Source organism: Brienomyrus brachyistius, chromosome 2, assembly GCF_023856365.1.
Source record: "Brienomyrus brachyistius isolate T26 chromosome 2, BBRACH_0.4, whole genome shotgun sequence".
Taxonomy (NCBI): domain Eukaryota; kingdom Metazoa; phylum Chordata; class Actinopteri; order Osteoglossiformes; family Mormyridae; genus Brienomyrus; species Brienomyrus brachyistius.
The window spans coordinates 42,695,998-42,721,592 of NC_064534.1; the positions used below are offsets into that span (position 1 = coordinate 42,695,998).

The following is a 25,595-nucleotide window of genomic DNA, read 5'->3' on the forward strand; positions in this document are numbered from 1 at the left end:
GTTAAAAAGAAGGAAGTGTGCGGATGCGGAAAGAATGGAATAATTGTGGTAGGCTGCCGGCTGAGTAGTTTGGTGAATGTTTGGTGTGGGTCCGGCGCTGCCGATTGGATGGTGGGGCTGCAGTGTGAGTCAGATAAAAAAAAAAAAAAAGAACATTAGTAGGATCCAATGGGACCAACTGGCATGTATAGAGGCGTGTAATGCAAAAGGGCTGTTTTTGGTAGCATCTCTCGCTTACGGCCATACCACCCTGAACACGCCCGATCTCGTCTAATCTCGGAAGCTAAGCAGGGTAGGGTCTGGTTAGTACTTGGATGGGAGACCACCTGGGAATACCAGGTGCTGTAAGCTTTTCTCACTTTTACTTTATACAGGGGGCGCTCCACTTCACGATTAATTTAAATCTATCACTCCCCTTCCATTTTACTATTTTATATATATATATATATTTTTCTCTCATTCATAAAGGTAGCTTTTACACACCGTTTTACTCTAAATACTTCCTGGTAATTCAAGGTGCTCTAAGCTGTTCGTGCCTTTATTCCACCAGGGCGCGATCTTCTCACAAACTTGAAGACTGTCACTCCCCATTCACGTTTTACAACTTATTGTTAATGATAAAGAGACAGCTTTTTACACACAGTTTTAAACAAAGTACTGATATTATTCCTCTTCAACTGACCGCTTTGTTTTCTATGCAAAAACCACTTCGCCACAGAAGACTCGATATTATTGGCATAGCAAGTTCTGCTCTTCTCCTTTCAAAACTTGCTAAAAGCTGTATTTAAAAGAACAGATTGGCCGGGGTAATTCACACCCTTCAATGCCAGCTTAATGTTTAGGTTAGTGGGAGTCACAGAGGAATTAGGGATGGAAACTTCTTTGCTGGTGGTAGAAGCGGTCTGGTGAATTTTTAGAGAGAAGAGGCCGTCGATGTTTGAATGTAGAAAATTGTTCTGGCTGCAGACTGCAGTATGGACTTGTTGGTGTGTGTAGCTCCCAGTGTTCTGACAGCGCGACGTTTTGGGGAAGCATGTGACTCAGCAGCTTCCAGTGGGCTTCGTGCGGCGGAGATTTTGTGGCTGTTAGCGGAGTTGATAACAGAGGGTCGTTAAGAGAAGCCTGCATGCAGTAGGCAAAGGAGTAATGTTTGCCGGCGGGGGACGTGCGGCGATTAACCTGTGCGGTAGTGAAAAAGAGTTAAAAAGAAGGAAGTGTGCGGATGCGGAAAGAATGGAATAATTGTGGTATGCTGCTGGCTGAGTAGTTTGGTGAATGTTTGGTGTGGGTCCGGCGCTGCCGATTGGATGGTGGGGCTGCAGTGTGAGTCAGATAAAAAAAAAAAAAAGAACATTAGTAGGATCCAATGGGACCAACTGGCATGTATAGAGGCGTGTAATGCAAAAGGGCTGTTTTTGGTAGCGTCTCTCGCTTATGGCCATACCACCCTGAACACGCCCGATCTCATCCGATCTCGTAAGCTAAGCAGGGTAGGGTCTGGTTAGTACTTGGATGGGAGACCTCCTGGGAATACCAGGTGCTGTAAGCTTTTCTCACTTTTACTTTATACAGGGGGCGCTCCACTTCACGATTAATTTAAATCTATCACTCCCCTTCCATTTTACTATTTTATATATATATATATATTTTTCTCTCATTCATAAAGGTAGCTTTTACACACCGTTTTACTCTAAATACTTCCTGGTAATTCAAGGTGCTCTAAGCTGTTCGTGCCTTTATTCCACCAGGGCGCGATCTTCTCACAAACTTGAAGACTGTCACTCCCCATTCACGTTTTACAACTTATTGTTAATGATAAAGAGACAGCTTTTTACACACAGTTTTAAACAAAGTACTGATATTATTCCTCTTCAACTGACCGCTTTGTTTTCTATGCAAAAACCACTTCGCCACAGAAGACTCGATATTATTGGCATAGCAAGTTCTGCTCTTCTCCTTTCAAAACTTGCTAAAAGCTGTATTTAAAAGAACAGATTGGCCGGGGTAATTCACACCCTTCAATGCCAGCTTAATGTTTAGGTTAGTGGGAGTCACAGAGGAATTAGGGATGGAAACTTCTTTGCTGGTGGTAGAAGCGGTCTGGTGAATTTTTAGAGAGAAGAGGCCGTCGATGTTTGAATGTAGAAAATTGTTCTGGCTGCAGCCTGCAGTATGGACTTGTTGGTGTGTGTAGCTCCCAGTGTTCTGACAGCGTGACGTTTTGGGGAAGCATGTGACTCAGCAGCTTCCAGTGGGCTTCGTGCGGCGGAGATTTTGTGGCTGTTAGCGGAGTTGATAACAGAGGGTCGTTAAGAGAAGCCTGCATGCAGTAGGCAAAGGAGTAATGTTTGCCGGCGGGGGACGTGCGGCGATTAACCTGTGCGGTAGTGAAAAAGAGTTAAAAAGAAGGAAGTGTGCGGATGCGGAAAGAATGGAATAATTGTGGTATGCTGCTGGCTGAGTAGTTTGGTGAATGTTTGGTGTGGGTCCGGCGCTGCCGATTGGATGGTGGGGCTGCAGTGTGAGTCAGATAAAAAAAAAAAAAAGAACATTAGTAGGATCCAATGGGACCAACTGGCATGTATAGAGGCGTGTAATGCAAAAGGGCTGTTTTTGGTAGCGTCTCTCGCTTATGGCCATACCACCCTGAACACGCCCGATCTCATCCGATCTCGTAAGTTAAGTAGGGTAGGGTCTGGTTAGTACTTGGATGGGAGACCTCCTGGGAATACCAGGTGCTGTAAGCTTTTCTCACTTTTACTTTATACAGGGGGCGCTCCACTTCAGGATTAATTTAAATCTATCACTCCCCTTCCATTTTACTATTTTATATATATATATATTTTTCTCTCATTCATAAAGGTAGCTTTTACACACCGTTTTACTCTAAATACTTCCTGGTAATTCAAGGTGCTCTAAGCTGTACGTGCCTTTATTCCACCAGGGCGCGATCTTCTCACAAACTTGAAGACTGTCACTCCCCATTCACATTTTACAACTTATTGTTAATGATAAAGAGACAGCTTTTTACACACAGTTTTAAACAAAGTACTGATATTATTCCTCTTCAACTGACCGCTTTGTTTTCTATGCAAAAACCACTTCGCCACAGAAGACTCGATATTATTGGCATAGCAAGTTCTGCTCTTCTCCTTTCAAAACTTGCTAAAAGCTGTATTTGAAAGAACAGATTGGCCGGGGTAATTCACACCCTTCAATGCCAGCTTAATGTTTAGGTTAGTGGGAGTCACAGAGGAATTAGGGATGGAAACTTCTTTGCTGGTGGTAGAAGCGGTCTGGTGAATTTTTAGAGAGAAGAGGCCGTCGATGTTTGAATGTAGAAAATTGTTCTGGCTGCAGCCTGCAGTATGGACTTGTTGGTGTGTGTAGCTCCCAGTGTTCTGACAGCGCGACGTTTTGGGGAAGCATGTGATTCAGCAGCTACCAGTGGGCTTCGTGCGGCAGAGATTTTGTGGCTGTTAGCGGAGTTGATAACAGAGGGTCGTTAAGAGAAGCCTGCATGCAGTAGGCAAAGGAGTAATGTTTGCCGGCGGGGGACGTGCGGCGATTAACCTGTGCGGTAGTGAAAAGGAGTTAAAAAGAAGGAAGTGTGCGGATGCGGAAAGAATGGAATAATTGTGGGAGGCTGCTGGCTGAGTAGTTTGGTGAATGTTTGGTGTGGGTCCGGCGCTGCCGATTGGATGGTGGGGCTGCAGTGTGAGTCAGATAAAAAAAAAAAAAAGAACATTAGTAGGATCCAATGGGACCAACTGGCATGTATAGAGGCGTGTAATGCAAAAGGGCTGTTTTTGGTAGCATCTCTCGCTTACGGCCATACCACCCTGAACACGCCTGATCTCGTCTGATCTCGGAAGCTAAGCAGGGTAGGGTCTGGTTAGTACTTGGATGGGAGACCACCTGGGAATACCAGGTGCTGTAAGCTTTTCTCACTTTTACTTTATACAGGGGGCGCTCCACTTCACGATTAATTTAAATCTATCACTCCCCTTCCATTTTACTATTTTATATATATATTTTTTTTTTCTCTCATTCATAAAGGCAGCTTTTAGAAACCGTTTTACTCTAAATACTTCCTGGTAATTCTAGGTGCTGTAAGCTGTTCGTGCCTTTATTCCACCAGGGCGCGATCTTCTCACAAACTTGAAGACTATCACTCCCCATTCACATTTTACAACTTATTGTTAATGATAAAGAGACAGCTTTTTACACACAGTTTTAAACAAAGTACTGATATTATTCCTCTTCAACTGACCGCTTTGTTTTCTATGCAAAAACCACTTCGCCACAGAAGACTCGATATTATTGGCATAGCAAGTTCTGCTCTTCTCCTTTCAAAACTTGCTAAAAGCTGTATTTAAAAGAACAGATTGGCCGGGGTAATTCACACCCTTCAATGCCAGCTTAATGTTTAGGTTAGTGGGAGTCACAGAGGAATTAGGGATGGAAACTTCTTTGCTGGTGGTAGAAGCGGTCTGGTGAATTTTTAGAGAGAAGAGGCCGTCGATGTTTGAATGTAGAAAATTGTTCTGGCTGCAGCCTGCAGTATGGACTTGTTGGTGTGTGTAGCTCCCAGTGTTCTGACAGCGCAACGTTTTGGGGAAGCATGTGATTCAGCAGCTACCAGTGGGCTTCGTGCGGCGGAGATTTTGTGGCTGTTAGCGGAGTTGATAACAGAGGGTCGTTAAGAGAAGCCTGCATGCAGTAGGCAAAGGAGTAATGTTTGCCGGCGGGGGACGTGCGGCGATTAACCTGTGCGGTAGTGAAAAGGAGTTAAAAAGAAGGAAGTGTGCGGATGCGGAAAGAATGGAATAATTGTGGTAGGCTGCTGGCTGAGTAGTTTGGTGAATGTTTGGTGTGGGTCCGGCGCTGCCGATTGGATGGTGGGGCTGCAGTGTGAGTCAGATAAAAAAAAAAAAAAGAACATTAGTAGGATCCAATGGGACCAACTGGCATGTATAGAGGCGTGTAATGCAAAAGGGCTGTTTTTGGTAGCATCTCTCGCTTACGGCCATACCACCCTGAACACGCCCGATCTCGTCTAATCTCGGAAGCTAAACAGGGTAGGGTCTGGTTAGTACTTGGATGGGAGACCTCCTGGGAATACCAGGTGCTGTAAGCTTTTCTCACTTTTACTTTATACAGGGGGCGCTCCACTTCACGATTAATTTAAATCTATCACTCCCCTTCCATTTTACTATTTTATATATATATATATATATTTTTCTCTCATTCATAAAGGCAGCTTTTACACACCGTTTTACTCTAAATACTGCCTGGTAATTATAGCTGCTGTAAGCTGTTCGTGCCTTTATTCCACCAGGGCGCGATCTTCTCACAAACTTGAAGACTGTCACTCCCCATTCACGTTTTACAACTTATTGTTAATAATAAAGAGACAGCTTTTTACACACAGTTTTAAACAAAGTACTAATATAATTCCTCTTCAACTCACCGCTTTGTTTTCTATGCAAAAACCACTTCGCCACAGAATATTCGATATTATTGGCATATTATCTGCTCTTCTCCTCCTTTCAAAACTTGCTAAAAGCTGTATTTAAAAGAGCAGGTTGGCCGGGGTAATTTACACACTTCAATGCCAGCTTAATGTTTAGGTTAGTGGGAATCACAGAAGAATTAGGGATGGAAACTTCTTTGCTGGTGGTAGAAGCGGTCTGGTGAATTTTTAGAGAGAAGAGGCCGTCGATGTTTGAATGTAGAAAATTGTTCTGGCTGCAGCCTGCAGTATGGACTTGTTGGCGTGTGTAGCTCCCAGTGCTCTGACAGCGCGACGTTTTGGAGAAGCATGTGATTCAACAGCTACCAGTGGGCTTCGTGCGGCGGAGATTTTGTGGCTGTTAGCGGAGTTGATAACAGAGGGTCGTTAAGAGAAGCCTGCATGCAGTAGGCAAAGGAGTAATGTTTGCCGACGGGGGACGTGCGGCGATTAACCTGTGCGGTAGTGAAAAGGAGTTAAAAATAAGGAAGTGTGCGGATGCGGAAAGAATGGAATAATTGTGGTAGGCTGCCGGCTGAGTAGTTTGGTGAATGTTTGGTGTGGGTCCGGCGCTGCCGATTGGATGGTGGTGCTGCAGTGTGATTCAGATAAAAAAAAAAAAAAAAACCAGGAGTAGGATCCAATGGGACTAACTGGCATGTATAGACGCGTGTAATGCAAAAGGGCTGTTTTTGGTCGCGTCTCTCGCTTATGGCCATACCACCCTGAACACGCCCGATCTCATCCGATCTCGGAAGCCAAGCAGGGTAGGGTCTGGTTAGTACTTGGATGGGAGACCTCCTGGGAATACCAGGTGCTGTAAGCTTTTCTCACTTTTACTTTAAACGGGGGGCGCTCCACTTCACGATTAATTTAAATCTATCACTCCCCTTCCATTTTACTATTTTATATATATATATATATATTTTTCTCTCATTCATAAAGGCAGCTTTTACACACCGTTTTACTCTAAATACTGCCTGGTAATTATAGCTGCTGTAAGCTGTTCGTGCCTTTATTCCACCAGGGCGCGATCTTCTCACAAACTTGAAGACTGTCACTCCCCATTCACGTTTTACAACTTATTGTTAATAATAAAGAGACAGCTTTTTACACACAGTTTTAAACAAAGTACTAATATAATTCCTCTTCAACTCACCGCTTTGTTTTCTATGCAAAAACCACTTCGCCACAGAATATTCGATATTATTGGCATATTATCTGCTCTTCTCCTCCTTTCAAAACTTGCTAAAAGCTGTATTTAAAAGAGCAGGTTGGCCGGGGTAATTTACACACTTCAATGCCAGCTTAATGTTTAGGTTAGTGGGAATCACAGAAGAATTAGGGATGGAAACTTCTTTGCTGGTGGTAGAAGCGGTCTGGTGAATTTTTAGAGAGAAGAGGCCGTCGATGTTTGAATGTAGAAAATTGTTCTGGCTGCAGCCTGCAGTATGGACTTGTTGGCGTGTGTAGCTCCCAGTGCTCTGACAGCGCGACGTTTTGGAGAAGCATGTGATTCAACAGCTACCAGTGGGCTTCGTGCGGCGGAGATTTTGTGGCTGTTAGCGGAGTTGATAACAGAGGGTCGTTAAGAGAAGCCTGCATGCAGTAGGCAAAGGAGTAATGTTTGCCGACGGGGGACGTGCGGCGATTAACCTGTGCGGTAGTGAAAAGGAGTTAAAAATAAGGAAGTGTGCGGATGCGGAAAGAATGGAATAATTGTGGTAGGCTGCCGGCTGAGTAGTTTGGTGAATGTTTGGTGTGGGTCCGGCGCTGCCGATTGGATGGTGGTGCTGCAGTGTGATTCAGATAAAAAAAAAAAAAAAAACCAGGAGTAGGATCCAATGGGACTAACTGGCATGTATAGACGCGTGTAATGCAAAAGGGCTGTTTTTGGTCGCGTCTCTCGCTTATGGCCATACCACCCTGAACACGCCCGATCTCATCCGATCTCGGAAGCCAAGCAGGGTAGGGTCTGGTTAGTACTTGGATGGGAGACCTCCTGGGAATACCAGGTGCTGTAAGCTTTTCTCACTTTTACTTTAAACGGGGGGCGCTCCACTTAACGATTAATTTAAATCTATCACTCCCCTTCCATTTTACTATTTTATATATATATATATTTTTTCTCTCATTCATAAAGGCAGCTTTTAGAAACCGTTTTACTCTAAATACTTCCTGGTAATTCTAGGTGCTGTAAGCTGTTCGTGCCTTTATTCCACCAGGGCGCGATCTTCTCACAAACTTGAAGACTGTCACTCCCCATTCACGTTTTACAACTTATTGTTAATGATAAAGAGACAGCTTTTTACACACAGTTTTAAACAAAGTACTGATATTATTCCTCTTCAACTGACCGCTTTGTTTTCTATGCAAAAACCACTTCGCCACAGAAGACTCGATATTATTGGCATAGCAAGTTCTGCTCTTCTCCTTTCAAAACTTGCTAAAAGCTGTATTTAAAAGAACAGATTGGCCGGGGTAATTCACACCCTTCAATGCCAGCTTAATGTTTAGGTTAGTGGGAATCACAGAGGAATTAGGGATGGAAACTTCTTTGCTGGTGGTAGAAGCGGTCTGGTGAATTTTTAGAGAGAAGAGGCTGTCGATGTTTGAATGTAGAAAATTGTTCTGGCTGCAGCCTGCAGTATGGACTTGTTGGTGTGTGTAGCTCCCAGTGTTCTGACAGCGCGACGTTTTGGGGAAGCATGTGATTCAGCAGCTACCAGTGGGCTTCGTGCGGCGGAGATTTTGTGGCTGTTAGCGGAGTTGATAACAGAGGGTCGTTAAGAGAAGCCTGCATGCAGTAGGCAAAGGAGTAATGTTTGCCGGCGGGGGACGTGCGGCGATTAACCTGTGCAGTAGTGAAAAGAAGTTAAAAAGAAGGAAGTGTGCGGATGCGGAAAGAATGGAATAATTGTGGTAGGTTGCCGGCTGAGTAGTTTGGTGAATGTTTGGTGTGGGTCCGGCGCTGCCGATTGGATGGTGGTGCTGCAGTGTGAGTCAGATTAAAAATAAAAAAAAAACCAGGAGTAGGATCCAATGGGACTAACTGGCATGTATAGACGCGTGTAATGCAAAAGGGCTGTTTTTGGTCGCGTCTCTCGCTTATGGCCATACCACCCTGAACACGCCCGATCTCATCCGATCTCGGAAGCCAAGCAGGGTAGGGTCTGGTTAGTACTTGGATGGGAGACCTCCTGGGAATACCAGGTGCTGTAAGCTTTTCTCACTTTTACTTTATACAGGGGGCGCTCCACTTCAGGATTAATTTAAATCTATCACTCCCCTTCCATTTTACTATTTTATATATATATATATATATATTTTTCTCTCATTCATAAAGGCAGCTTTTACACACCGTTTTACTCTAAATACTTCCTGGTAATTCAAGGTGCTCTAAGCTGTTCGTGCCTTTATTCCACCAGGGCGCGATTTTCTCACAAACTTGAAGACTGTCACTCCCCATTCACGTTTTACAACTTATTGTTAATGATAAAGAGACAGCTTTTTACACACAGTTTTAAACAAAGTACTGATATTATTCCTCTTCAACTGACCGCTTTGTTTTCTATGCAAAAACCACTTCGCCACAGAAGACTCGATATTATTGGCATAGCAAGTTCTGCTCTTCTCCTTTCAAAACTTGCTAAAAGCTGTATTTAAAAGAACAGATTGGCCGGGGTAATTCACACCCTTCAATGCCAGCTTAATGTTTAGGTTAGTGGGAGTCACAGAGGAATTAGGGATGGAAACTTCTTTGCTGGTGGTAGAAGCGGTCTGGTGAATTTTTAGAGAGAAGAAGCCGTCGATGTTTGAATGTAGAAAATTGTTCTGGCTGCAGCCTGCAGTATGGACTTGTTGGTGTGTGTAGCTCCCAGTGTTCTGACAGCGCGACGTTTTGGGGAAGCATGTGATTCAGCAGCTACCAGTGGGCTTCGTGCGGCGGAGATTTTGTGGCTGTTAGCGGAGTTGATAACAGAGGGTCGTTAAGAGAAGCCTGCATGCAGTAGGCAAAGGAGTAATGTTTGCCGGCGGGGGACGTGCGGCGATTAACCTGTGCGGTAGTGAAAAGGAGTTAAAAAGAAGGAAGTGTGCGGATGCGGAAAGAATGGAATAATTGTGGTAGGCTGCTGGCTGAGTAGTTTGGTGAATGTTTGGTGTGGGTCCGGCGCTGCCGATTGGATGGTGGGGCTGCAGTGTGAGTCAGATAAAAAAAAAAAAAAGAACATTAGTAGGATCCAATGGGACTAACTGGCATGTATAGACGCGTGTAATGCAAAAGGGCTGTTTTTGGTCGCATCTCTCGCTTATGGCCATACCACCCTGAACACGCCCGATCTCATCCGATCTCGGAAGCCAAGCAGGGTAGGGTCTGGTTAGTACTTGGATGGGAGACCTCCTGGGAATACCAGGTGCTGTAAGCTTATCTCACTTTTACTTTATACAGGGGGCGCTCCACTTCACGATTAATTTAAATCTATCACTCCCCTTCCATTTTACTATTTTATATATATATATTTTTTTTTTCTCTCATTCATAAAGGCAGCTTTTAGAAACCGTTTTACTCTAAATACTTCCTGGTAATTCTAGGTGCTGTAAGCTGTTCGTGCCTTTATTCCACTAGGGCGCGATCTTCTCACAAACTTGAAGACTGTCACTCCCCATTCACGTTTTACAACTTATTGTTAATGATAAAGAGACAGCTTTTTACACACAGTTTTAAACAAAGTACTGATATTATTCCTCTTCAACTGACCGCTTTGTTTTCTATGCAAAAACCACTTCGCCACAGAAGACTCGATATTATTGGCATAGCAAGTTCTGCTCTTCTCCTTTCAAAACTTGCTAAAAGCTGTATTTAAAAGAACAGATTGGCCGGGGTAATTCACACCCTTCAATGCCAGCTTAATGTTTAGGTTAGTGGGAATCACAGAGGAATTAGGGATGGAAACTTCTTTGCTGGTGGTAGAAGCGGTCTGGTGAATTTTTAGAGAGAAGAGGCCGTCGATGTTTGAATGTAGAAAATTGTTCTGGCTGCAGCCTGCAGTATGGACTTGTTGGTGTGTGTAGCTCCCAGTGTTCTGACAGCGCGACGTTTTGGGGAAGCATGTGATTCAGCAGCTACCAGTGGGCTTCGTGCGGCGGAGATTTTGTGGCTGTTAGCGGAGTTGATAACAGAGGGTCGTTAAGAGAAGCCTGCATGCAGTAGGCAAAGGAGTAATGTTTGCCGGCGGGGGACGTGCGGCGATTAACCTGTGCGGTAGTGAAAAGAAGTTAAAAAGAAGGAAGTGTGCGGATGCGGAAAGAATGGAATAATTGTGGTAGGCTGCCGGCTGAGTAGTTTGGTGAATGTTTGGTGTGGGTCCGGCGCTGCCGATTGGATGGTGGTGCTGCAGTGTGAGTCAGATTAAAAATAAAAAAAAAACCAGGAGTAGGATCCAATGGGACTAACTGGCATGTATAGACGCGTGTAATGCAAAAGGGCTGTTTTTGGTCGCGTCTCTCGCTTATGGCCATACCACCCTGAACACGCCCGATCTCATCCGATCTCGGAAGCCAAGCAGGGTAGGGTCTGGTTAGTACTTGGATGGGAGACCTCCTGGGAATACCAGGTGCTGTAAGCTTTTCTCACTTATACTTTATACAGGGGGCGCTCCACTTCACGATTAATTTAAATCTATCACTCCCCTTCCATTTTACTATTTTATATATATATATATATATATATTTTTCTCTCATTCATAAAGGTAGCTTTTACACACCGTTTTACTCTAAATACTTCCTGGTAATTCAAGGTGCTCTAAGCTGTTCGTGCTTTTATTCCACCAGGGCGCGATCTTCTCACAAACTTGAAGACTGTCACTCCCCATTCACGTTTTACAACTTATTGTTAATGATAAAGAGACAGCTTTTTACACACAGTTTTAAACAAAGTACTGATATTATTCCTCTTCAACTGACCGCTTTGTTTTCTATGCAAAAACCACTTCGCCACAGAAGACTCGATATTATTGGCATAGCAAGTTCTGCTCTTCTCCTTTCAAAACTTGCTAAAAGCTGTATTTAAAAGAACAGATTGGCCGGGGTAATTCACACCCTTCAATGCCAGCTTAATGTTTAGGTTAGTGGGAGTCACAGAGGAATTAGGGATGGAAACTTCGTTGCTGGTGGTAGAAGCGGTCTGGTGAATTTTTAGAGAGAAGAGGCCGTCGATGTTTGAATGTAGAAAATTGTTCTGGCTGCAGCCTGCAGTATGGACTTGTTGGTGTGTGTAGCTCCCAGTGTTCTGACAGCGCGACGTTTTGGGGAAGCATGTGATTCAGCAGCTACCAGTGGGCTTCGTGCGGCGGAGATTTTGTGGCTGTTAGCGGAGTTGATAACAGAGGGTCGTTAAGAGAAGCCTGCATGCAGTAGGCAAAGGAGTAATGTTTGCCGGCGGGGGACGTGCGGCGATTAACCTGTGCGGTAGTGAAAAGGAGTTAAAAAGAAGGAAGTGTGCGGATGCGGAAAGAATGGAATAATTGTGGTAGGCTGCTGGCTGAGTAGATTGGTGAATGTTTGGTGTGGGTCCGGCGCTGCCGATTGGATGGTGGGGCTGCAGTGTGAGTCAGATAAAAAAAAAAAAAAGAACATTAGTAGGATCCAATGGGACCAACTGGCATGTATAGAGGCGTGTAATGCAAAAGGGCTGTTTTTGGTAGCGTCTCTCGCTTATGGCCATACCACCCTGAACACGCCCGATCTCATCCGATCTCGTAAGCTAAGCAGGGTAGGGTCTGGTTAGTACTTGGATGGGATACCTCCTGGGAATACCAGGTGCTGTAAGCTTTTCTCACTTTTACTTTATACAGGGGGCGCTCCACTTCAGGATTAATTTAAATCTATCACTCCCCTTCCATTTTACTATTTTATATATATATATATTTTTCTCTCATTCATAAAGGTAGCTTTTACACACCGTTTTACTCTAAATACTTCCTGGTAATTCAAGGTGCTCTAAGCTGTTCGTGCCTTTATTCCACCAGGGCGCGATCTTCTCACAAACTTGAAGACTGTCACTCCCCATTCACGTTTTACAACTTATTGTTAATGATAAAGAGACAGCTTTTTACACACAGTTTTAAACAAAGTACTGATATTATTCCTCTTCAACTGACCGCTTTGTTTTCTATGCAAAAACCACTTCGCCACAGAAGACTCGATATTATTGGCATAGCAAGTTCTGCTCTTCTCCTTTCAAAACTTGCTAAAAGCTGTATTTAAAAGAACAGATTGGCCGGGGTAATTCACACCCTTCAATGCCAGCTTAATGTTTAGGTTAGTGGGAGTCACAGAGGAATTAGGGATGGAAACTTCTTTGCTGGTGGTAGAAGCGGTCTGGTGAATTTTTAGAGAGAAGAGGCCGTCGATGTTTGAATGTAGAAAATTGTTCTGGCTGCAGCCTGCAGTATGGACTTGTTGGTGTGTGTAGCTCCCAGTGTTCTGACAGCGCAACGTTTTGGGGAAGCATGTGATTCAGCAGCTACCAGTGGGCTTCGTGCGGCGGAGATTTTGTGGCTGTTAGCGGAGTTGATAACAGAGGGTCGTTAAGAGAAGCCTGCATGCAATAGGCAAAGGAGTAATGTTTGCCGGCGGGGGACGTGCGGCGATTAACCTGTGCGGTAGTGAAAAGGAGTTAAAAAGAAGGAAGTGTGCGGATGCGGAAAGAATGGAATAATTGTGGTAGGCTGCTGGCTGAGTAGTTTGGTGAATGTTTGGTGTGGGTCCGGCGCTGCCGATTGGATGGTGGGGCTGCAGTGTGAGTCAGATAAAAAAAAAAAAAAGAACATTAGTAGTATCCAATGGGACTAACTGGCATGTATAGATGCGTGTAATGCAAAAGGGCTGTTTTTGGTCGCATCTCTCGCTTATGGCCATACCACCCTGAACACGCCCGATCTCATCCGATCTCGGAAGCCAAGCAGGGTAGGGTCTGGTTAGTACTTGGATGGGAGACCTCCTGGGAATACCAGGTGCTGTAAGCTTATCTCACTTTTACTTTATACAGGGGGCGCTCCACTTCACGATTAATTTAAATCTATCACTCCCCTTCCATTTTACTATTTTATATATATATATTTTTTTTTTCTCTCATTCATGAAGGCAGCTTTTACACACGTTTTACTCTAAATACTGCCTGGTAATTCTAGGTGCTGTAAGCTGTTCGTGCCTTTATTCCACCAGGGCGCGATCTTCTCACAAACTTGAAGACTGTCACTCCCCATTCACGTTTTACAACTTATTGTTAATGATAAAGAGACAGCTTTTTACACACAGTTTTAAACAAAGTACTGATATAATTCCTCTTCAACTCACCGCTTTGTTTTCTATGCAAAAACCACTTCGCCACAGAAGACTCGATTTTATTGGCAAAGCAAGGTCTGCTCTTCTCCTCCCTTCAAAACTTGCTAAAAGCTTTATTTAAAAGAGCAGGTTGGCCGGGGTAATTCACACCCTTCAATGCCAGATTAATGTTTAGGATAGTGGGAATCACAGAGGTATTAGGGATGGAAACTTCTTTGCTGGTGGTAGAAGCGGTCTGGTGAATTTTTAGAGAGAAGAGGCCGTCGATGTTTCAATGTAGAAAATTGTTCTGGATGCAGCCTGCAGTATGGACTTGTTGGTGTGTGTAGCTCCCAGTGTTCTGACAGCGCGACGTTTTGGGGAAGCATGTGATTCAACAGCTACCAGTGGGCTTCGTGCGGCAGAGATTTTGTGGCTGTTAGCGGAGTTGATAACACAGGGTTGTTAAGAGAAGCCTGCATGAGGTAGGCAAAGGAGTAATGTTTGCCGGCGGGGGACGTGCGGCGATTAACCTGTGCGGTAGTGAAAAGGAGTTAAAGAGAAGGAAGTGTGCGGATGCGGAAAGAATGGAATAATTGTGGTAGGCTGCCGGCTGAGTAGTTTGGTGAATGTTTGGTGTGGTTCCGGCACTGCCGATTGGATGGTGGGGCTGCAGTGTGAGTCAGATAAAAAAAAAAAAAAAAACAGGAGTAGGATCCAATGGGACTAACTGGCATGTATAGACGCGTGTAATGCAAAAGGGCTATTTTTGGTAGCGTCTCTCACTTACGGCCATACCACCCTGAACGCGCCCGATTTCGTCTGATCTTGGAAGCTAAGCAGGCTAGGGTCTGGTTAGTACTTGAATGGGAGACCGTCTGGGAATACCAGGTGCTGTAAGCTTTTCTCACTTTTACTTTATACAGGGGGCGCTCCACTTCACGATTAATTTAAATGTATCACTCCCCTTCCATTTTACTATTTTATATATTTCTTTTTTCTCTCATTCATAAAGGCAGCTTTTACACACCGTTTTACTCTAAATACTGCCTGGTAATTATAGCTGCTGTAAGCTGTTCGTGCCTTTATTCCACCAGGGCGCGATCTTCTCACAAACTTGAAGACTGTCACTCCCCATTCACGTTTTACAACTTATTGTTAATAATAAAGAGACAGCTTTTTACACACAGTTTTAAACAAAGTACTAATATAATTCCTCTTCAACTCACCGCTTTGTTTTCTATGCAAAAACCACTTCGCCACAGAATATTCGATATTATTGCCATATTATCTGCTCTTCTCCTCCTTTCAAAACTTGCTAAAAGCTGTATTTAAAAGAGCAGGTTGGCCGGGGTAATTTACACACTTCAATGCCAGCTTAATGTTTAGGTTAGTGGGAATCACAGAAGAATTAGGGATGGAAACTTCTTTGCTGGTGGTAGAAGCGGTCTGGTGAATTTTTAGAGAGAAGAGGCTGTCGATGTTTGAATGTAGAAAATTGTTCTGGCTGCAGCCTGCAGTATGGACTTGTTGGTGTGTGTAGCTCCCAGTGCTCTGACAGCGCGACGTTTTGGAGAAGCATGTGATTCAACAGCTACCAGTGGGCTTCGTGCGGCAGAGATTTTGTGGCTGTTAGCGGAGTTGATAACAGAGGGTTGTTAAGAGAATCCTGCAAGAGGTAGGCAAAGGAGTAATGTTTGCCGGCGGGGGACGTGCAGCGATTAACCTGTGAAGTAGTGAAAAGGAGTTAAAGAGAAGGAAGTGTGCGGATGCGGAAAGAATGGAATAATTGTGGTAGGCTGCTGGCTGAGTAGTTTGGTGAATGTTTGGTGTGGGTCCGGCGCTGCCGATTGGATGGTGGGGCTGCAGTGTGAGTCAGATAAAAAAAAAAAAAAGAACATTAGTAGGATCCAATGGGACTAACTGGCATGTATAGACGCGTGTAATGCAAAAGGGCTGTTTTTGGTCGCATCTCTCGCTTATGGCCATACCACCCTGAACACGCCCGATCTCATCCGATCTCGGAAGCCAAGCAGGGTAGGGTCTGGTTAGTACTTGGATGGGAGACCTCCTGGGAATACCAGGTGCTGTAAGCTTATCTCACTTTTACTTTATACAGGGGGCGCTCCACTTCACGATTAATTTAAATCTATCACTCCCCTTCCATTTTATTATTTTATATATATATATATTTTTTTTCTCTCATTCATAAAGGCAGCTTTTACACACGTTTTACTCTAAATACTGCCTGGTAATTCTAGGTGCTGTAAGCTGTTCGTGCCTTTATTCCACCAGGGCGCGATCTTCTCACAAACTTGAAGACTGTCACTCCCCATTCACGTTTTACAACTTATTGTTAATGATAAAGAGACAGCTTTTTACACACAGTTTTAAACAAAGTACTGATATAATTCCTCTTCAACTCACCGCTTTGTTTTCTATGCAAAAACCACTTCGCCACAGAAGACTCGATATGATTGGCAAAGCAAGGTCTGCTCTTCTCCTCCCTTCAAAACTTGCTAAAAGCTTTATTTAAAAGAGCAGGTTGGCCGGGGTAATTCACACCCTTCAATGCCAGATTAATGTTTAGGTTAGTGGGAATCACAGAGGTATTAGGGATGGAAACTTCTTTGCTGGTGGTAGAAGCGGTCTGGTGAATTTTTAGAGAGAAGAGGCCGTCGATGTTTCAATGTAGAAAATTGTTCTGGATGCAGCCTGCAGTATGGACTTGTTGGTGTGTGTAGCTCCCAGTGTTCTGACAGCGCGACGTTTTGGGGAAGCATGTGATTCAACAGCTACCAGTGGGCTTCGTGCGGCAGAGATTTTGTGGCTGTTAGCGGAGTTGATAACACAGGGTTGTTAAGAGAAGCCTGCATGAGGTAGGCAAAGGAGTAATGTTTGCCGGCGGGGGACGTGCGGCGATTAACCTGTGCGGTAGTGAAAAGGAGTTAAAGAGAAGGAAGTGTGCGGATGCGGAAAGAATGGAATAATTGTGGTAGGCTGCCGGCTGAGTAGTTTGGTGAATGTTTGGTGTGGTTCCGGCACTGCCGATTGGATGGTGGGGCTGCAGTGTGAGTCAGATAAAAAAAAAAATAAAAACAGGAGTAGGATCCAATGGGACTAACTGGCATGTATAGACGCGTGTAATGCAAAAGGGCTATTTTTGGTAGCGTCTCTCACTTACGGCCATACCACCCTGAACGCGCCCGATCTCGTCTGATCTTGGAAGCTAAGCAGGCTAGGGTCTGGTTAGTACTTGAATGGGAGACCACCTGGGAATACCAGGTGCTGTAAGCTTTTCTCACTTTTACTTTATACAGGGGGCGCTCCACTTCACGATTAATTTAAATGTATCACTCCCCTTCCATTTTACTATTTTATATATTTCTTTTTTCTCTCATTCATAAAGGCAGCTTTTACACACCGTTTTACTCTAAATACTGCCTGGTAATTATAGCTGCTGTAAGCTGTTCGTGCCTTTATTCCACCAGGGCGCGATCTTCTCACAAACTTGAAGACTGTCACTCCCCATTCACGTTTTACAACTTATTGTTAATAATAAAGAGACAGCTTTTTACACACAGTTTTAAACAAAGTACTAATATAATTCCTCTTCAACTCACCGCTTTGTTTTCTATGCAAAAACCACTTCGCCACAGAATATTCGATATTATTGGCATATTATCTGCTCTTCTCCTCCTTTCAAAACTTGCTAAAAGCTGTATTTAAAAGAGCAGGTTGGCCGGGGTAATTTACACACTTCAATGCCAGCTTAATGTTTAGGTTAGTGGGAATCACAGAAGAATTAGGGATGGAAACTTCTTTGCTGGTGGTAGAAGCGGTCTGGTGAATTTTTAGAGAGAAGAGGCTGTCGATGTTTGAATGTAGAAAATTGTTCTGGCTGCAGCCTGCAGTATGGACTTGTTGGTGTGTGTAGCTCCCAGTGCTCTGACAGCGCGACGTTTTGGAGAAGCATGTGATTCAACAGCTACCAGTGGGCTTCGTGCGGCAGAGATTTTGTGGCTGTTAGCGGAGTTGATAACAGAGGGTTGTTAAGAGAATCCTGCAAGAGGTAGGCAAAGGAGTAATGTTTGCCGGCGGGGGACGTGCAGCGATTAACCTGTGAGGTAGTGAAAAGGAGTTAAAGAGAAGGAAGTGTGCGGATGCGGAAAGAATGGAATAATTGTGGTAGGCTGCTGGCTGAGTAGTTTGGTGAATGTTTGGTGTGGGTCCGACGCTGCCGATTGGATGGTGGGGCTGCAGTGTGAGTCAGATAAAAAAAAAAAAAAGAACATTAGTAGGATCCAATGGGACTAACTGGCATGTATAGACGCGTGTAATGCAAAAGGGCTGTTTTTGGTCGCATCTCTCGCTTATGGCCATACCACCCTGAACACGCCCGATCTCATCCGATCTCGGAAGCCAAGCAGGGTAGGGTCTGGTTAGTACTTGGATGGGAGACCTCCTGGGAATACCAGGTGCTGTAAGCTTATCTCACTTTTACTTTATACAGGGGGCGCTCCACTTCACGATTAATTTAAATCTATCACTCCCCTTCCATTTTACTATTTTATATATATATATTTTTTTTTTCTCTCATTCATGAAGGCAGCTTTTACACACGTTTTACTCTAAATACTGCCTGGTAATTCTAGGTGCTGTAAGCTGTTCGTGCCTTTATTCCACCAGGGCGCGATCTTCTCACAAACTTGAAGACTGTCACTCCCCATTCACGTTTTACAACTTATTGTTAATGATAAAGAGACAGCTTTTTACACACAGTTTTAAACAAAGTACTGATATAATTCCTCTTCAACTCACCGCTTTGTTTTCTATGCAAAAACCACTTCGCCACAGAAGACTCGATATTATTGGCAAAGCAAGGTCTGCTCTTCTCCTCCCTTCAAAACTTGCTAAAAGCTTTATTTAAAAGAGCAGGTTGGCCGGGGTAATTCACACCCTTCAATGCCAGATTAATGTTTAGGTTAGTGGGAATAACAGAGGTATTAGGGATGGAAACTTCTTTGCTGGTGGTAGAAGCGGTCTGGTGAATTTTTAGAGAGAAGAGGCCGTCGATGTTTCAATGTAGAAAATTGTTCTGGATGCAGCCTGCAGTATGGACTTGTTGGTGTGTGTAGCTCCCAGTGTTCTGACAGCGCGACGTTTTGGGGAAGCATGTGATTCAACAGCTACCAGTGGGCTTCGTGCGGCAGAGATTTTGTGGCTGTTAGCGGAGTTGATAACACAGGGTTGTTAAGAGAAGCCTGCATGAGGTAGGCAAAGGAGTAATGTTTGCCGGCGGGGGACGTGCGGCGATTAACCTGTGCGGTAGTGAAAAGGAGTTAAAGAGAAGGAAGTGTGCGGATGCGGAAAGAATGGAATAATTGTGGTAGGCTGCCGGCTGAGTAGTTTGGTGAATGTTTGGTGTGGTTCCGGCACTGCCGATTGGATGGTGGGGCTGCAGTGTGAGTCAGATAAAAAAAAAAAAAAAAACAGGAGTAGGATCCAATGGGACTAACTGGCATGTATAGACGCGTGTAATGCAAAAGGGCTATTTTTGGTAGCATCTCTCGCTTACGGCCATACCACCCTGAACGCGCCCGATCTCGTCTGATCTTGGAAGCTAAACAGGCTAGGGTCTGGTTAGTACTTGAATGGGAGACCGCCTGGGAATACCAGGTGCTGTAAGCTTTTCTCACTTTTACTTTATACAGGGGGCGCTCCACTTCACGATTAATTTAAATGTATCACTCCCCTTCCATTTTACTATTTTATATATTTCTTTTTTCTCTCATTCATAAAGGCAGCTTTTACACACCGTTTTACTCTAAATACTGCCTGGTAATTCTAGGTGCTGTAAACTGTTCGTGCCTTTATTCCACCAGGGCGCGATCTTCTCACAAACTTGAAGACTGTCACTCCCCATTCACGTTTTACAACTTATTGTTAATAATAAAGAGACAGCTTTTTACACACAGTTTTAAACAAAGTACTAATATAATTCCTCTTCAACTCACCGCTTTGTTTTCTATGCAAAAACCACTTCGCCACAGAATATTCGATATTATTGGCATATTATCTGCTCTTCTCCTCCTTTCAAAACTTGCTAAAAGCTGTATTTAAAAGAGCAGGTTGGCCGGGGTAATTTACACCCTTCAATGCCAGCTTAATGTTTAGGTTAGTGGGAATCACAGAAGAATTAGGGATGGAAACTTCTTTGCTGGTGGTAGAAGCGGTCTGGTGAATTTTTAGAGAGAAGAGGCTGTCGATGTTTGAATGTAGAAAATTGTTCTGGCTGTAGCCTGCAGTATGGACTTGTTGGTGTGTGTAGCTCCCAGTGCTCTGACAGCGCGACGTTTTGGAGAAGCATGTGATTCAACAGCTACCAGTGGGCTTCGTGCGGCAGAGATTTTGTGGCTGTTAGCGGAGTTGATAACAGAGGGTTGTTAAGAGAATCCTGCAAGAGGTAGGCAAAGGAGTAATGTTTGCCGGCGGGGGACGTGCAGCGATTAACCTGTGAGGTAGTGAAAAGGAGGTAAAGAGAAGGAAGTGTGCGGATGCGGAAAGAATGGAATAATTGTGGTAGGCTGCCGGCTGAGTAGTTTGGTGAATGTTTGGTGTGGGTCCGGCGCTGCCGATTGGATGGTGGGGCTGCAGTGTGAGTCAGATAAAAAAAAAAAAAAACCAGGAGTAGGATCCAATGGGACTAACTGGCATGTATAGACGCGTGTAATGCAAAAGGGCTGTTTTTGGTAGCATCTCTCGCTTACGGCCATACCACCCTGAACACGCCCGATCTCATCTGATCTCGGAAGCCAAGCAGCGTTGGGTCTGGTTAGTATTTGGATGGGAGACCTCCTGGGAATACCAGGTGCTGTAAGCTTTTCTCACTTTTACTTTATACAGGGGGCGCTCCACTTCACGATTAATTTAAATCTATCACTCCCCTTCCATTTTACTATTTTATATATATATATATTTTTTTTCTCTCATTCATGAAGGCAGCTTTTACACACGTTTTACTCTAAATACTGCCTGGTAATTCTAGGTGCTGTAAGCTGTTCGTGCCTTTATTCCACCAGGGCGCGATCTTCTCACAAACTTGAAGACTGTCACTCCCCATTCACGTTTTACAACTTATTGTTAATGATAAAGAGACAGCTTTTTACACACAGTTTTAAACAAAGTACTGATATAATTCCTCTTCAACTCACCGCTTTGTTTTCTATGCAAAAACCACTTCGCCACAGAAGACTCGATGTTATTGGCAAAGCAAGGTCTGCTCTTCTCCTCCCTTCAAAACTTGCTAAAAGCTTTATTTAAAAGAGCAGGTTGGCCGGGGTAATTCACACCCTTCAATGCCAGATTAATGTTTAGGATAGTGGGAATCACAGAGGTATTAGGGATGGAAACTTCTTTGCTGGTGGTAGAAGCGGTCTGGTGAATTTTTAGAGAGAAGAGGCCGTCGATGTTTCAATGTAGAAAATTGTTCTGGATGCAGCCTGCAGTATGGACTTGTTGGTGTGTGTAGCTCCCAGTGTTCTGACAGCGCGACGTTTTGGGGAAGCATGTGATTCAACAGCTACCAGTGGGCTTCGTGCGGCAGAGATTTTGTGGCTGTTAGCGGAGTTGATAACACAGGGTTGTTAAGAGAAGCCTGCATGAGGTAGGCAAAGGAGTAATGTTTGCCGGCGGGGGACGTGCGGCGATTAACCTGTGCGGTAGTGAAAAGGAGTTAAAGAGAAGGAAGTGTGCGGATGCGGAAAGAATGGAATAATTGTGGTAGGCTGCCGGCTGAGTAGTTTGGTGAATGTTTGGTGTGGTTCCGGCACTGCCGATTGGATGGTGGGGCTGCAGTGTGAGTCAGATAAAAAAAAAAAAAAAAACAGGAGTAGGATCCAATGGGACTAACTGGCATGTATAGACGCGTGTAATGCAAAAGGGCTATTTTTGGTAGCGTCTCTCACTTACGGCCATACCACCCTGAACGCGCCCGATTTCGTCTGATCTTGGAAGCTATGCAGGCTAGGGTCTGGTTAGTACTTGAATGGGAGACCGTCTGGGAATACCAGGTGCTGTAAGCTTTTCTCACTTTTACTTTATACAGGGGGCGCTCCACTTCACGATTAATTTAAATGTATCACTCCCCTTCCATTTTACTATTTTATATATTTCTTTTTTCTCTCATTCATAAAGGCAGCTTTTACACACCGTTTTACTCTAAATACTGCCTGGTAATTATAGCTGCTGTAAGCTGTTCGTGCCTTTATTCCACCAGGGCGCGATCTTCTCACAAACTTGAAGACTGTCACTCCCCATTCACGTTTTACAACTTATTGTTAATAATAAAGAGACAGCTTTTTACACACAGTTTTAAACAAAGTACTAATATAATTCCTCTTCAACTCACCGCTTTGTTTTCTATGCAAAAACCACTTCGCCACAGAATATTCGATATTATTGGCATATTATCTGCTCTTCTCCTCCTTTCAAAACTTGCTAAAAGCTGTATTTAAAAGAGCAGGTTGGCCGGGGTAATTTACACACTTCAATGCCAGCTTAATGTTTAGGTTAGTGGGAATCACAGAAGAATTAGGGATGGAAACTTCTTTGCTGGTGGTAGAAGCGGTCTGGTGAATTTTTAGAGAGAAGAGGCTGTCGATGTTTGAATGTAGAAAATTGTTCTGGCTGCAGCCTGCAGTATGGACTTGTTGGTGTGTGTAGCTCCCAGTGCTCTGACAGCGCGACGTTTTGGAGAAGCATGTGATTCAACAGCTACCAGTGGGCTTCGTGCGGCAGAGATTTTGTGGCTGTTAGCGGAGTTGATAACAGAGGGTTGTTAAGAGAATCCTGCAAGAGGTAGGCAAAGGAGTAATGTTTGCCGGCGGGGGACGTGCAGCGATTAACCTGTGAGGTAGTGAAAAGGAGTTAAAGAGAAGGAAGTGTGCGGATGCGGAAAGAATGGAATAATTGTGGTAGGCTGCTGGCTGAGTAGTTTGGTGAATGTTTGGTGTGGGTCCGGCGCTGCCGATTGGATGGTGGGGCTGCAGTGTGAGTCAGATAAAAAAAAAAAAAAGAACATTAGTAGGATCCAATGGGACTAACTGGCATGTATAGACGCGTGTAATGCAAAAGGGCTGTTTTTGGTCGCATCTCTCGCTTATGGCCATACCACCCTGAACACGCCCGATCTCATCCGATCTCGGAAGCCAAGCAGGGTAGGGTCTGGTTAGTACTTGGATGGGAGACCTCCTGGGAATACCAGGTGCTGTAAGCTTATCTCACTTTTACTTTATACAGGGGGCGCTCCACTTCACGATTAATTTAAATCTATCACTCCCCTTCCATTTTATTATTTTATATATATATATATTTTTTTTCTCTCATTCATAAAGGCAGCTTTTACACACGTTTTACTCTAAATACTGCCTGGTAATTCTAGGTGCTGTAAGCTGTTCGTGCCTTTATTCCACCAGGGCGCGATCTTCTCACAAACTTGAAGACTGTCACTCCCCATTCACGTTTTACAACTTATTGTTAATGATAAAGAGACAGCTTTTTACACACAGTTTTAAACAAAGTACTGATATAATTCCTCTTCAACTCACCGCTTTGTTTTCTATGCAAAAACCACTTCGCCACAGAAGACTCGATATGATTGGCAAAGCAAGGTCTGCTCTTCTCCTCCCTTCAAAACTTGCTAAAAGCTTTATTTAAAAGAGCAGGTTGGCCGGGGTAATTCACACCCTTCAATGCCAGATTAATGTTTAGGTTAGTGGGAATCACAGAGGTATTAGGGATGGAAACTTCTTTGCTGGTGGTAGAAGCGGTCTGGTGAATTTTTAGAGAGAAGAGGCCGTCGATGTTTCAATGTAGAAAATTGTTCTGGATGCAGCCTGCAGTATGGACTTGTTGGTGTGTGTAGCTCCCAGTGTTCTGACAGCGCGACGTTTTGGGGAAGCATGTGATTCAACAGCTACCAGTGGGCTTCGTGCGGCAGAGATTTTGTGGCTGTTAGCGGAGTTGATAACACAGGGTTGTTAAGAGAAGCCTGCATGAGGTAGGCAAAGGAGTAATGTTTGCCGGCGGGGGACGTGCGGCGATTAACCTGTGCGGTAGTGAAAAGGAGTTAAAGAGAAGGAAGTGTGCGGATGCGGAAAGAATGGAATAATTGTGGTAGGCTGCCGGCTGAGTAGTTTGGTGAATGTTTGGTGTGGTTCCGGCACTGCCGATTGGATGGTGGGGCTGCAGTGTGAGTCAGATAAAAAAAAAAAAAAAAACAGGAGTAGGATCCAATGGGACTAACTGGCATGTATAGACGCGTGTAATGCAAAAGGGCTATTTTTGGTAGCGTCTCTCACTTACGGCCATACCACCCTGAACGCGCCCGATCTCGTCTGATCTTGGAAGCTAAGCAGGCTAGGGTCTGGTTAGTACTTGAATGGGAGACCACCTGGGAATACCAGGTGCTGTAAGCTTTTCTCACTTTTACTTTATACAGGGGGCGCTCCACTTCACGATTAATTTAAATGTATCACTCCCCTTCCATTTTACTATTTTATATATTTCTTTTTTCTCTCATTCATAAAGGCAGCTTTTACACACCGTTTTACTCTAAATACTGCCTGGTAATTATAGCTGCTGTAAGCTGTTCGTGCCTTTATTCCACCAGGGCGCGATCTTCTCACAAACTTGAAGACTGTCACTCCCCATTCACGTTTTACAACTTATTGTTAATAATAAAGAGACAGCTTTTTACACACAGTTTTAAACAAAGTACTAATATAATTCCTCTTCAACTCACCGCTTTGTTTTCTATGCAAAAACCACTTCGCCACAGAATATTCGATATTATTGGCATATTATCTGCTCTTCTCCTCCTTTCAAAACTTGCTAAAAGCTGTATTTAAAAGAGCAGGTTGGCCGGGGTAATTTACACACTTCAATGCCAGCTTAATGTTTAGGTTAGTGGGAATCACAGAAGAATTAGGGATGGAAACTTCTTTGCTGGTGGTAGAAGCGGTCTGGTGAATTTTTAGAGAGAAGAGGCTGTCGATGTTTGAATGTAGAAAATTGTTCTGGCTGCAGCCTGCAGTATGGACTTGTTGGTGTGTGTAGCTCCCAGTGCTCTGACAGCGCGACGTTTTGGAGAAGCATGTGATTCAACAGCTACCAGTGGGCTTCGTGCGGCAGAGATTTTGTGGCTGTTAGCGGAGTTGATAACAGAGGGTTGTTAAGAGAATCCTGCAAGAGGTAGGCAAAGGAGTAATGTTTGCCGGCGGGGGACGTGCAGCGATTAACCTGTGAGGTAGTGAAAAGGAGTTAAAGAGAAGGAAGTGTGCGGATGCGGAAAGAATGGAATAATTGTGGTAGGCTGCTGGCTGAGTAGTTTGGTGAATGTTTGGTGTGGGTCCGACGCTGCCGATTGGATGGTGGGGCTGCAGTGTGAGTCAGATAAAAAAAAAAAAAAGAACATTAGTAGGATCCAATGGGACTAACTGGCATGTATAGACGCGTGTAATGCAAAAGGGCTGTTTTTGGTCGCATCTCTCGCTTATGGCCATACCACCCTGAACACGCCCGATCTCATCCGATCTCGGAAGCCAAGCAGGGTAGGGTCTGGTTAGTACTTGGATGGGAGACCTCCTGGGAATACCAGGTGCTGTAAGCTTATCTCACTTTTACTTTATACAGGGGGCGCTCCACTTCACGATTAATTTAAATCTATCACTCCCCTTCCATTTTACTATTTTAT

At 44.2% G+C, this 25,595-nt stretch overlaps 21 non-coding genes and 1 pseudogene across 21 annotated transcripts; all 22 read left to right on the top strand.

Moving 5' to 3' along the window:
* The first annotated feature begins 232 nt into the window (after nt 1-232).
* On the top strand, nt 233-351 carry LOC125734151 (5S ribosomal RNA). Its single transcript, XR_007393475.1, has one exon. It is a non-coding gene; the product is annotated as a 5S ribosomal RNA (ribosomal RNA).
* A 1,079-nt stretch (nt 352-1,430) lies between these two features.
* LOC125733781 (5S ribosomal RNA) lies at nt 1,431-1,549 on the top strand. The gene has a single exon (XR_007393117.1). It is a non-coding gene; the product is annotated as a 5S ribosomal RNA (ribosomal RNA).
* A 1,079-nt stretch (nt 1,550-2,628) lies between these two features.
* LOC125734261 (5S ribosomal RNA) lies at nt 2,629-2,747 on the top strand. Its single transcript, XR_007393580.1, has one exon. It is a non-coding gene; the product is annotated as a 5S ribosomal RNA (ribosomal RNA).
* Nucleotides 2,748-3,824: 1,077 nt separating this feature from the next.
* LOC125733248 (5S ribosomal RNA) lies at nt 3,825-3,943 on the top strand. The gene has a single exon (XR_007392599.1). It is a non-coding gene; the product is annotated as a 5S ribosomal RNA (ribosomal RNA).
* Nucleotides 3,944-5,021: 1,078 nt separating this feature from the next.
* On the top strand, nt 5,022-5,140 carry LOC125734806 (5S ribosomal RNA). Its single transcript, XR_007394109.1, has one exon. It is a non-coding gene; the product is annotated as a 5S ribosomal RNA (ribosomal RNA).
* A 1,082-nt stretch (nt 5,141-6,222) lies between these two features.
* LOC125732743 (5S ribosomal RNA) lies at nt 6,223-6,341 on the top strand. Its single transcript, XR_007392112.1, has one exon. It is a non-coding gene; the product is annotated as a 5S ribosomal RNA (ribosomal RNA).
* A 1,082-nt stretch (nt 6,342-7,423) lies between these two features.
* Nucleotides 7,424-7,542, top strand: LOC125732744 (5S ribosomal RNA). The gene has a single exon (XR_007392113.1). It is a non-coding gene; the product is annotated as a 5S ribosomal RNA (ribosomal RNA).
* A 1,079-nt stretch (nt 7,543-8,621) lies between these two features.
* Nucleotides 8,622-8,740, top strand: LOC125732745 (5S ribosomal RNA). Its single transcript, XR_007392114.1, has one exon. It is a non-coding gene; the product is annotated as a 5S ribosomal RNA (ribosomal RNA).
* A 1,083-nt stretch (nt 8,741-9,823) lies between these two features.
* On the top strand, nt 9,824-9,942 carry LOC125732746 (5S ribosomal RNA). Its single transcript, XR_007392115.1, has one exon. It is a non-coding gene; the product is annotated as a 5S ribosomal RNA (ribosomal RNA).
* Nucleotides 9,943-11,023: 1,081 nt separating this feature from the next.
* LOC125732747 (5S ribosomal RNA) lies at nt 11,024-11,142 on the top strand. Its single transcript, XR_007392116.1, has one exon. It is a non-coding gene; the product is annotated as a 5S ribosomal RNA (ribosomal RNA).
* Nucleotides 11,143-12,227: 1,085 nt separating this feature from the next.
* On the top strand, nt 12,228-12,346 carry LOC125734672 (5S ribosomal RNA). Its single transcript, XR_007393975.1, has one exon. It is a non-coding gene; the product is annotated as a 5S ribosomal RNA (ribosomal RNA).
* A 1,077-nt stretch (nt 12,347-13,423) lies between these two features.
* Nucleotides 13,424-13,542, top strand: LOC125732749 (5S ribosomal RNA). Its single transcript, XR_007392118.1, has one exon. It is a non-coding gene; the product is annotated as a 5S ribosomal RNA (ribosomal RNA).
* A 1,082-nt stretch (nt 13,543-14,624) lies between these two features.
* Nucleotides 14,625-14,743, top strand: LOC125731128 (5S ribosomal RNA). The gene has a single exon (XR_007391414.1). It is a non-coding gene; the product is annotated as a 5S ribosomal RNA (ribosomal RNA).
* Nucleotides 14,744-15,817: 1,074 nt separating this feature from the next.
* On the top strand, nt 15,818-15,936 carry LOC125732750 (5S ribosomal RNA). Its single transcript, XR_007392119.1, has one exon. It is a non-coding gene; the product is annotated as a 5S ribosomal RNA (ribosomal RNA).
* A 1,082-nt stretch (nt 15,937-17,018) lies between these two features.
* On the top strand, nt 17,019-17,137 carry LOC125736855 (5S ribosomal RNA). The gene has a single exon (XR_007396123.1). It is a non-coding gene; the product is annotated as a 5S ribosomal RNA (ribosomal RNA).
* A 1,074-nt stretch (nt 17,138-18,211) lies between these two features.
* LOC125732751 (5S ribosomal RNA) lies at nt 18,212-18,330 on the top strand. The gene has a single exon (XR_007392120.1). It is a non-coding gene; the product is annotated as a 5S ribosomal RNA (ribosomal RNA).
* Nucleotides 18,331-19,412: 1,082 nt separating this feature from the next.
* On the top strand, nt 19,413-19,531 carry LOC125736560 (5S ribosomal RNA). The gene has a single exon (XR_007395838.1). It is a non-coding gene; the product is annotated as a 5S ribosomal RNA (ribosomal RNA).
* Nucleotides 19,532-20,604: 1,073 nt separating this feature from the next.
* Nucleotides 20,605-20,723, top strand: LOC125735700 (5S ribosomal RNA). Its single transcript, XR_007394992.1, has one exon. It is a non-coding gene; the product is annotated as a 5S ribosomal RNA (ribosomal RNA).
* Nucleotides 20,724-21,805: 1,082 nt separating this feature from the next.
* On the top strand, nt 21,806-21,924 carry LOC125731784 (5S ribosomal RNA; annotated as a pseudogene).
* Nucleotides 21,925-22,998: 1,074 nt separating this feature from the next.
* Nucleotides 22,999-23,117, top strand: LOC125732752 (5S ribosomal RNA). Its single transcript, XR_007392121.1, has one exon. It is a non-coding gene; the product is annotated as a 5S ribosomal RNA (ribosomal RNA).
* A 1,082-nt stretch (nt 23,118-24,199) lies between these two features.
* LOC125736857 (5S ribosomal RNA) lies at nt 24,200-24,318 on the top strand. The gene has a single exon (XR_007396125.1). It is a non-coding gene; the product is annotated as a 5S ribosomal RNA (ribosomal RNA).
* A 1,074-nt stretch (nt 24,319-25,392) lies between these two features.
* Nucleotides 25,393-25,511, top strand: LOC125732753 (5S ribosomal RNA). Its single transcript, XR_007392122.1, has one exon. It is a non-coding gene; the product is annotated as a 5S ribosomal RNA (ribosomal RNA).
* Nucleotides 25,512-25,595: the final 84 nt, after the last annotated feature.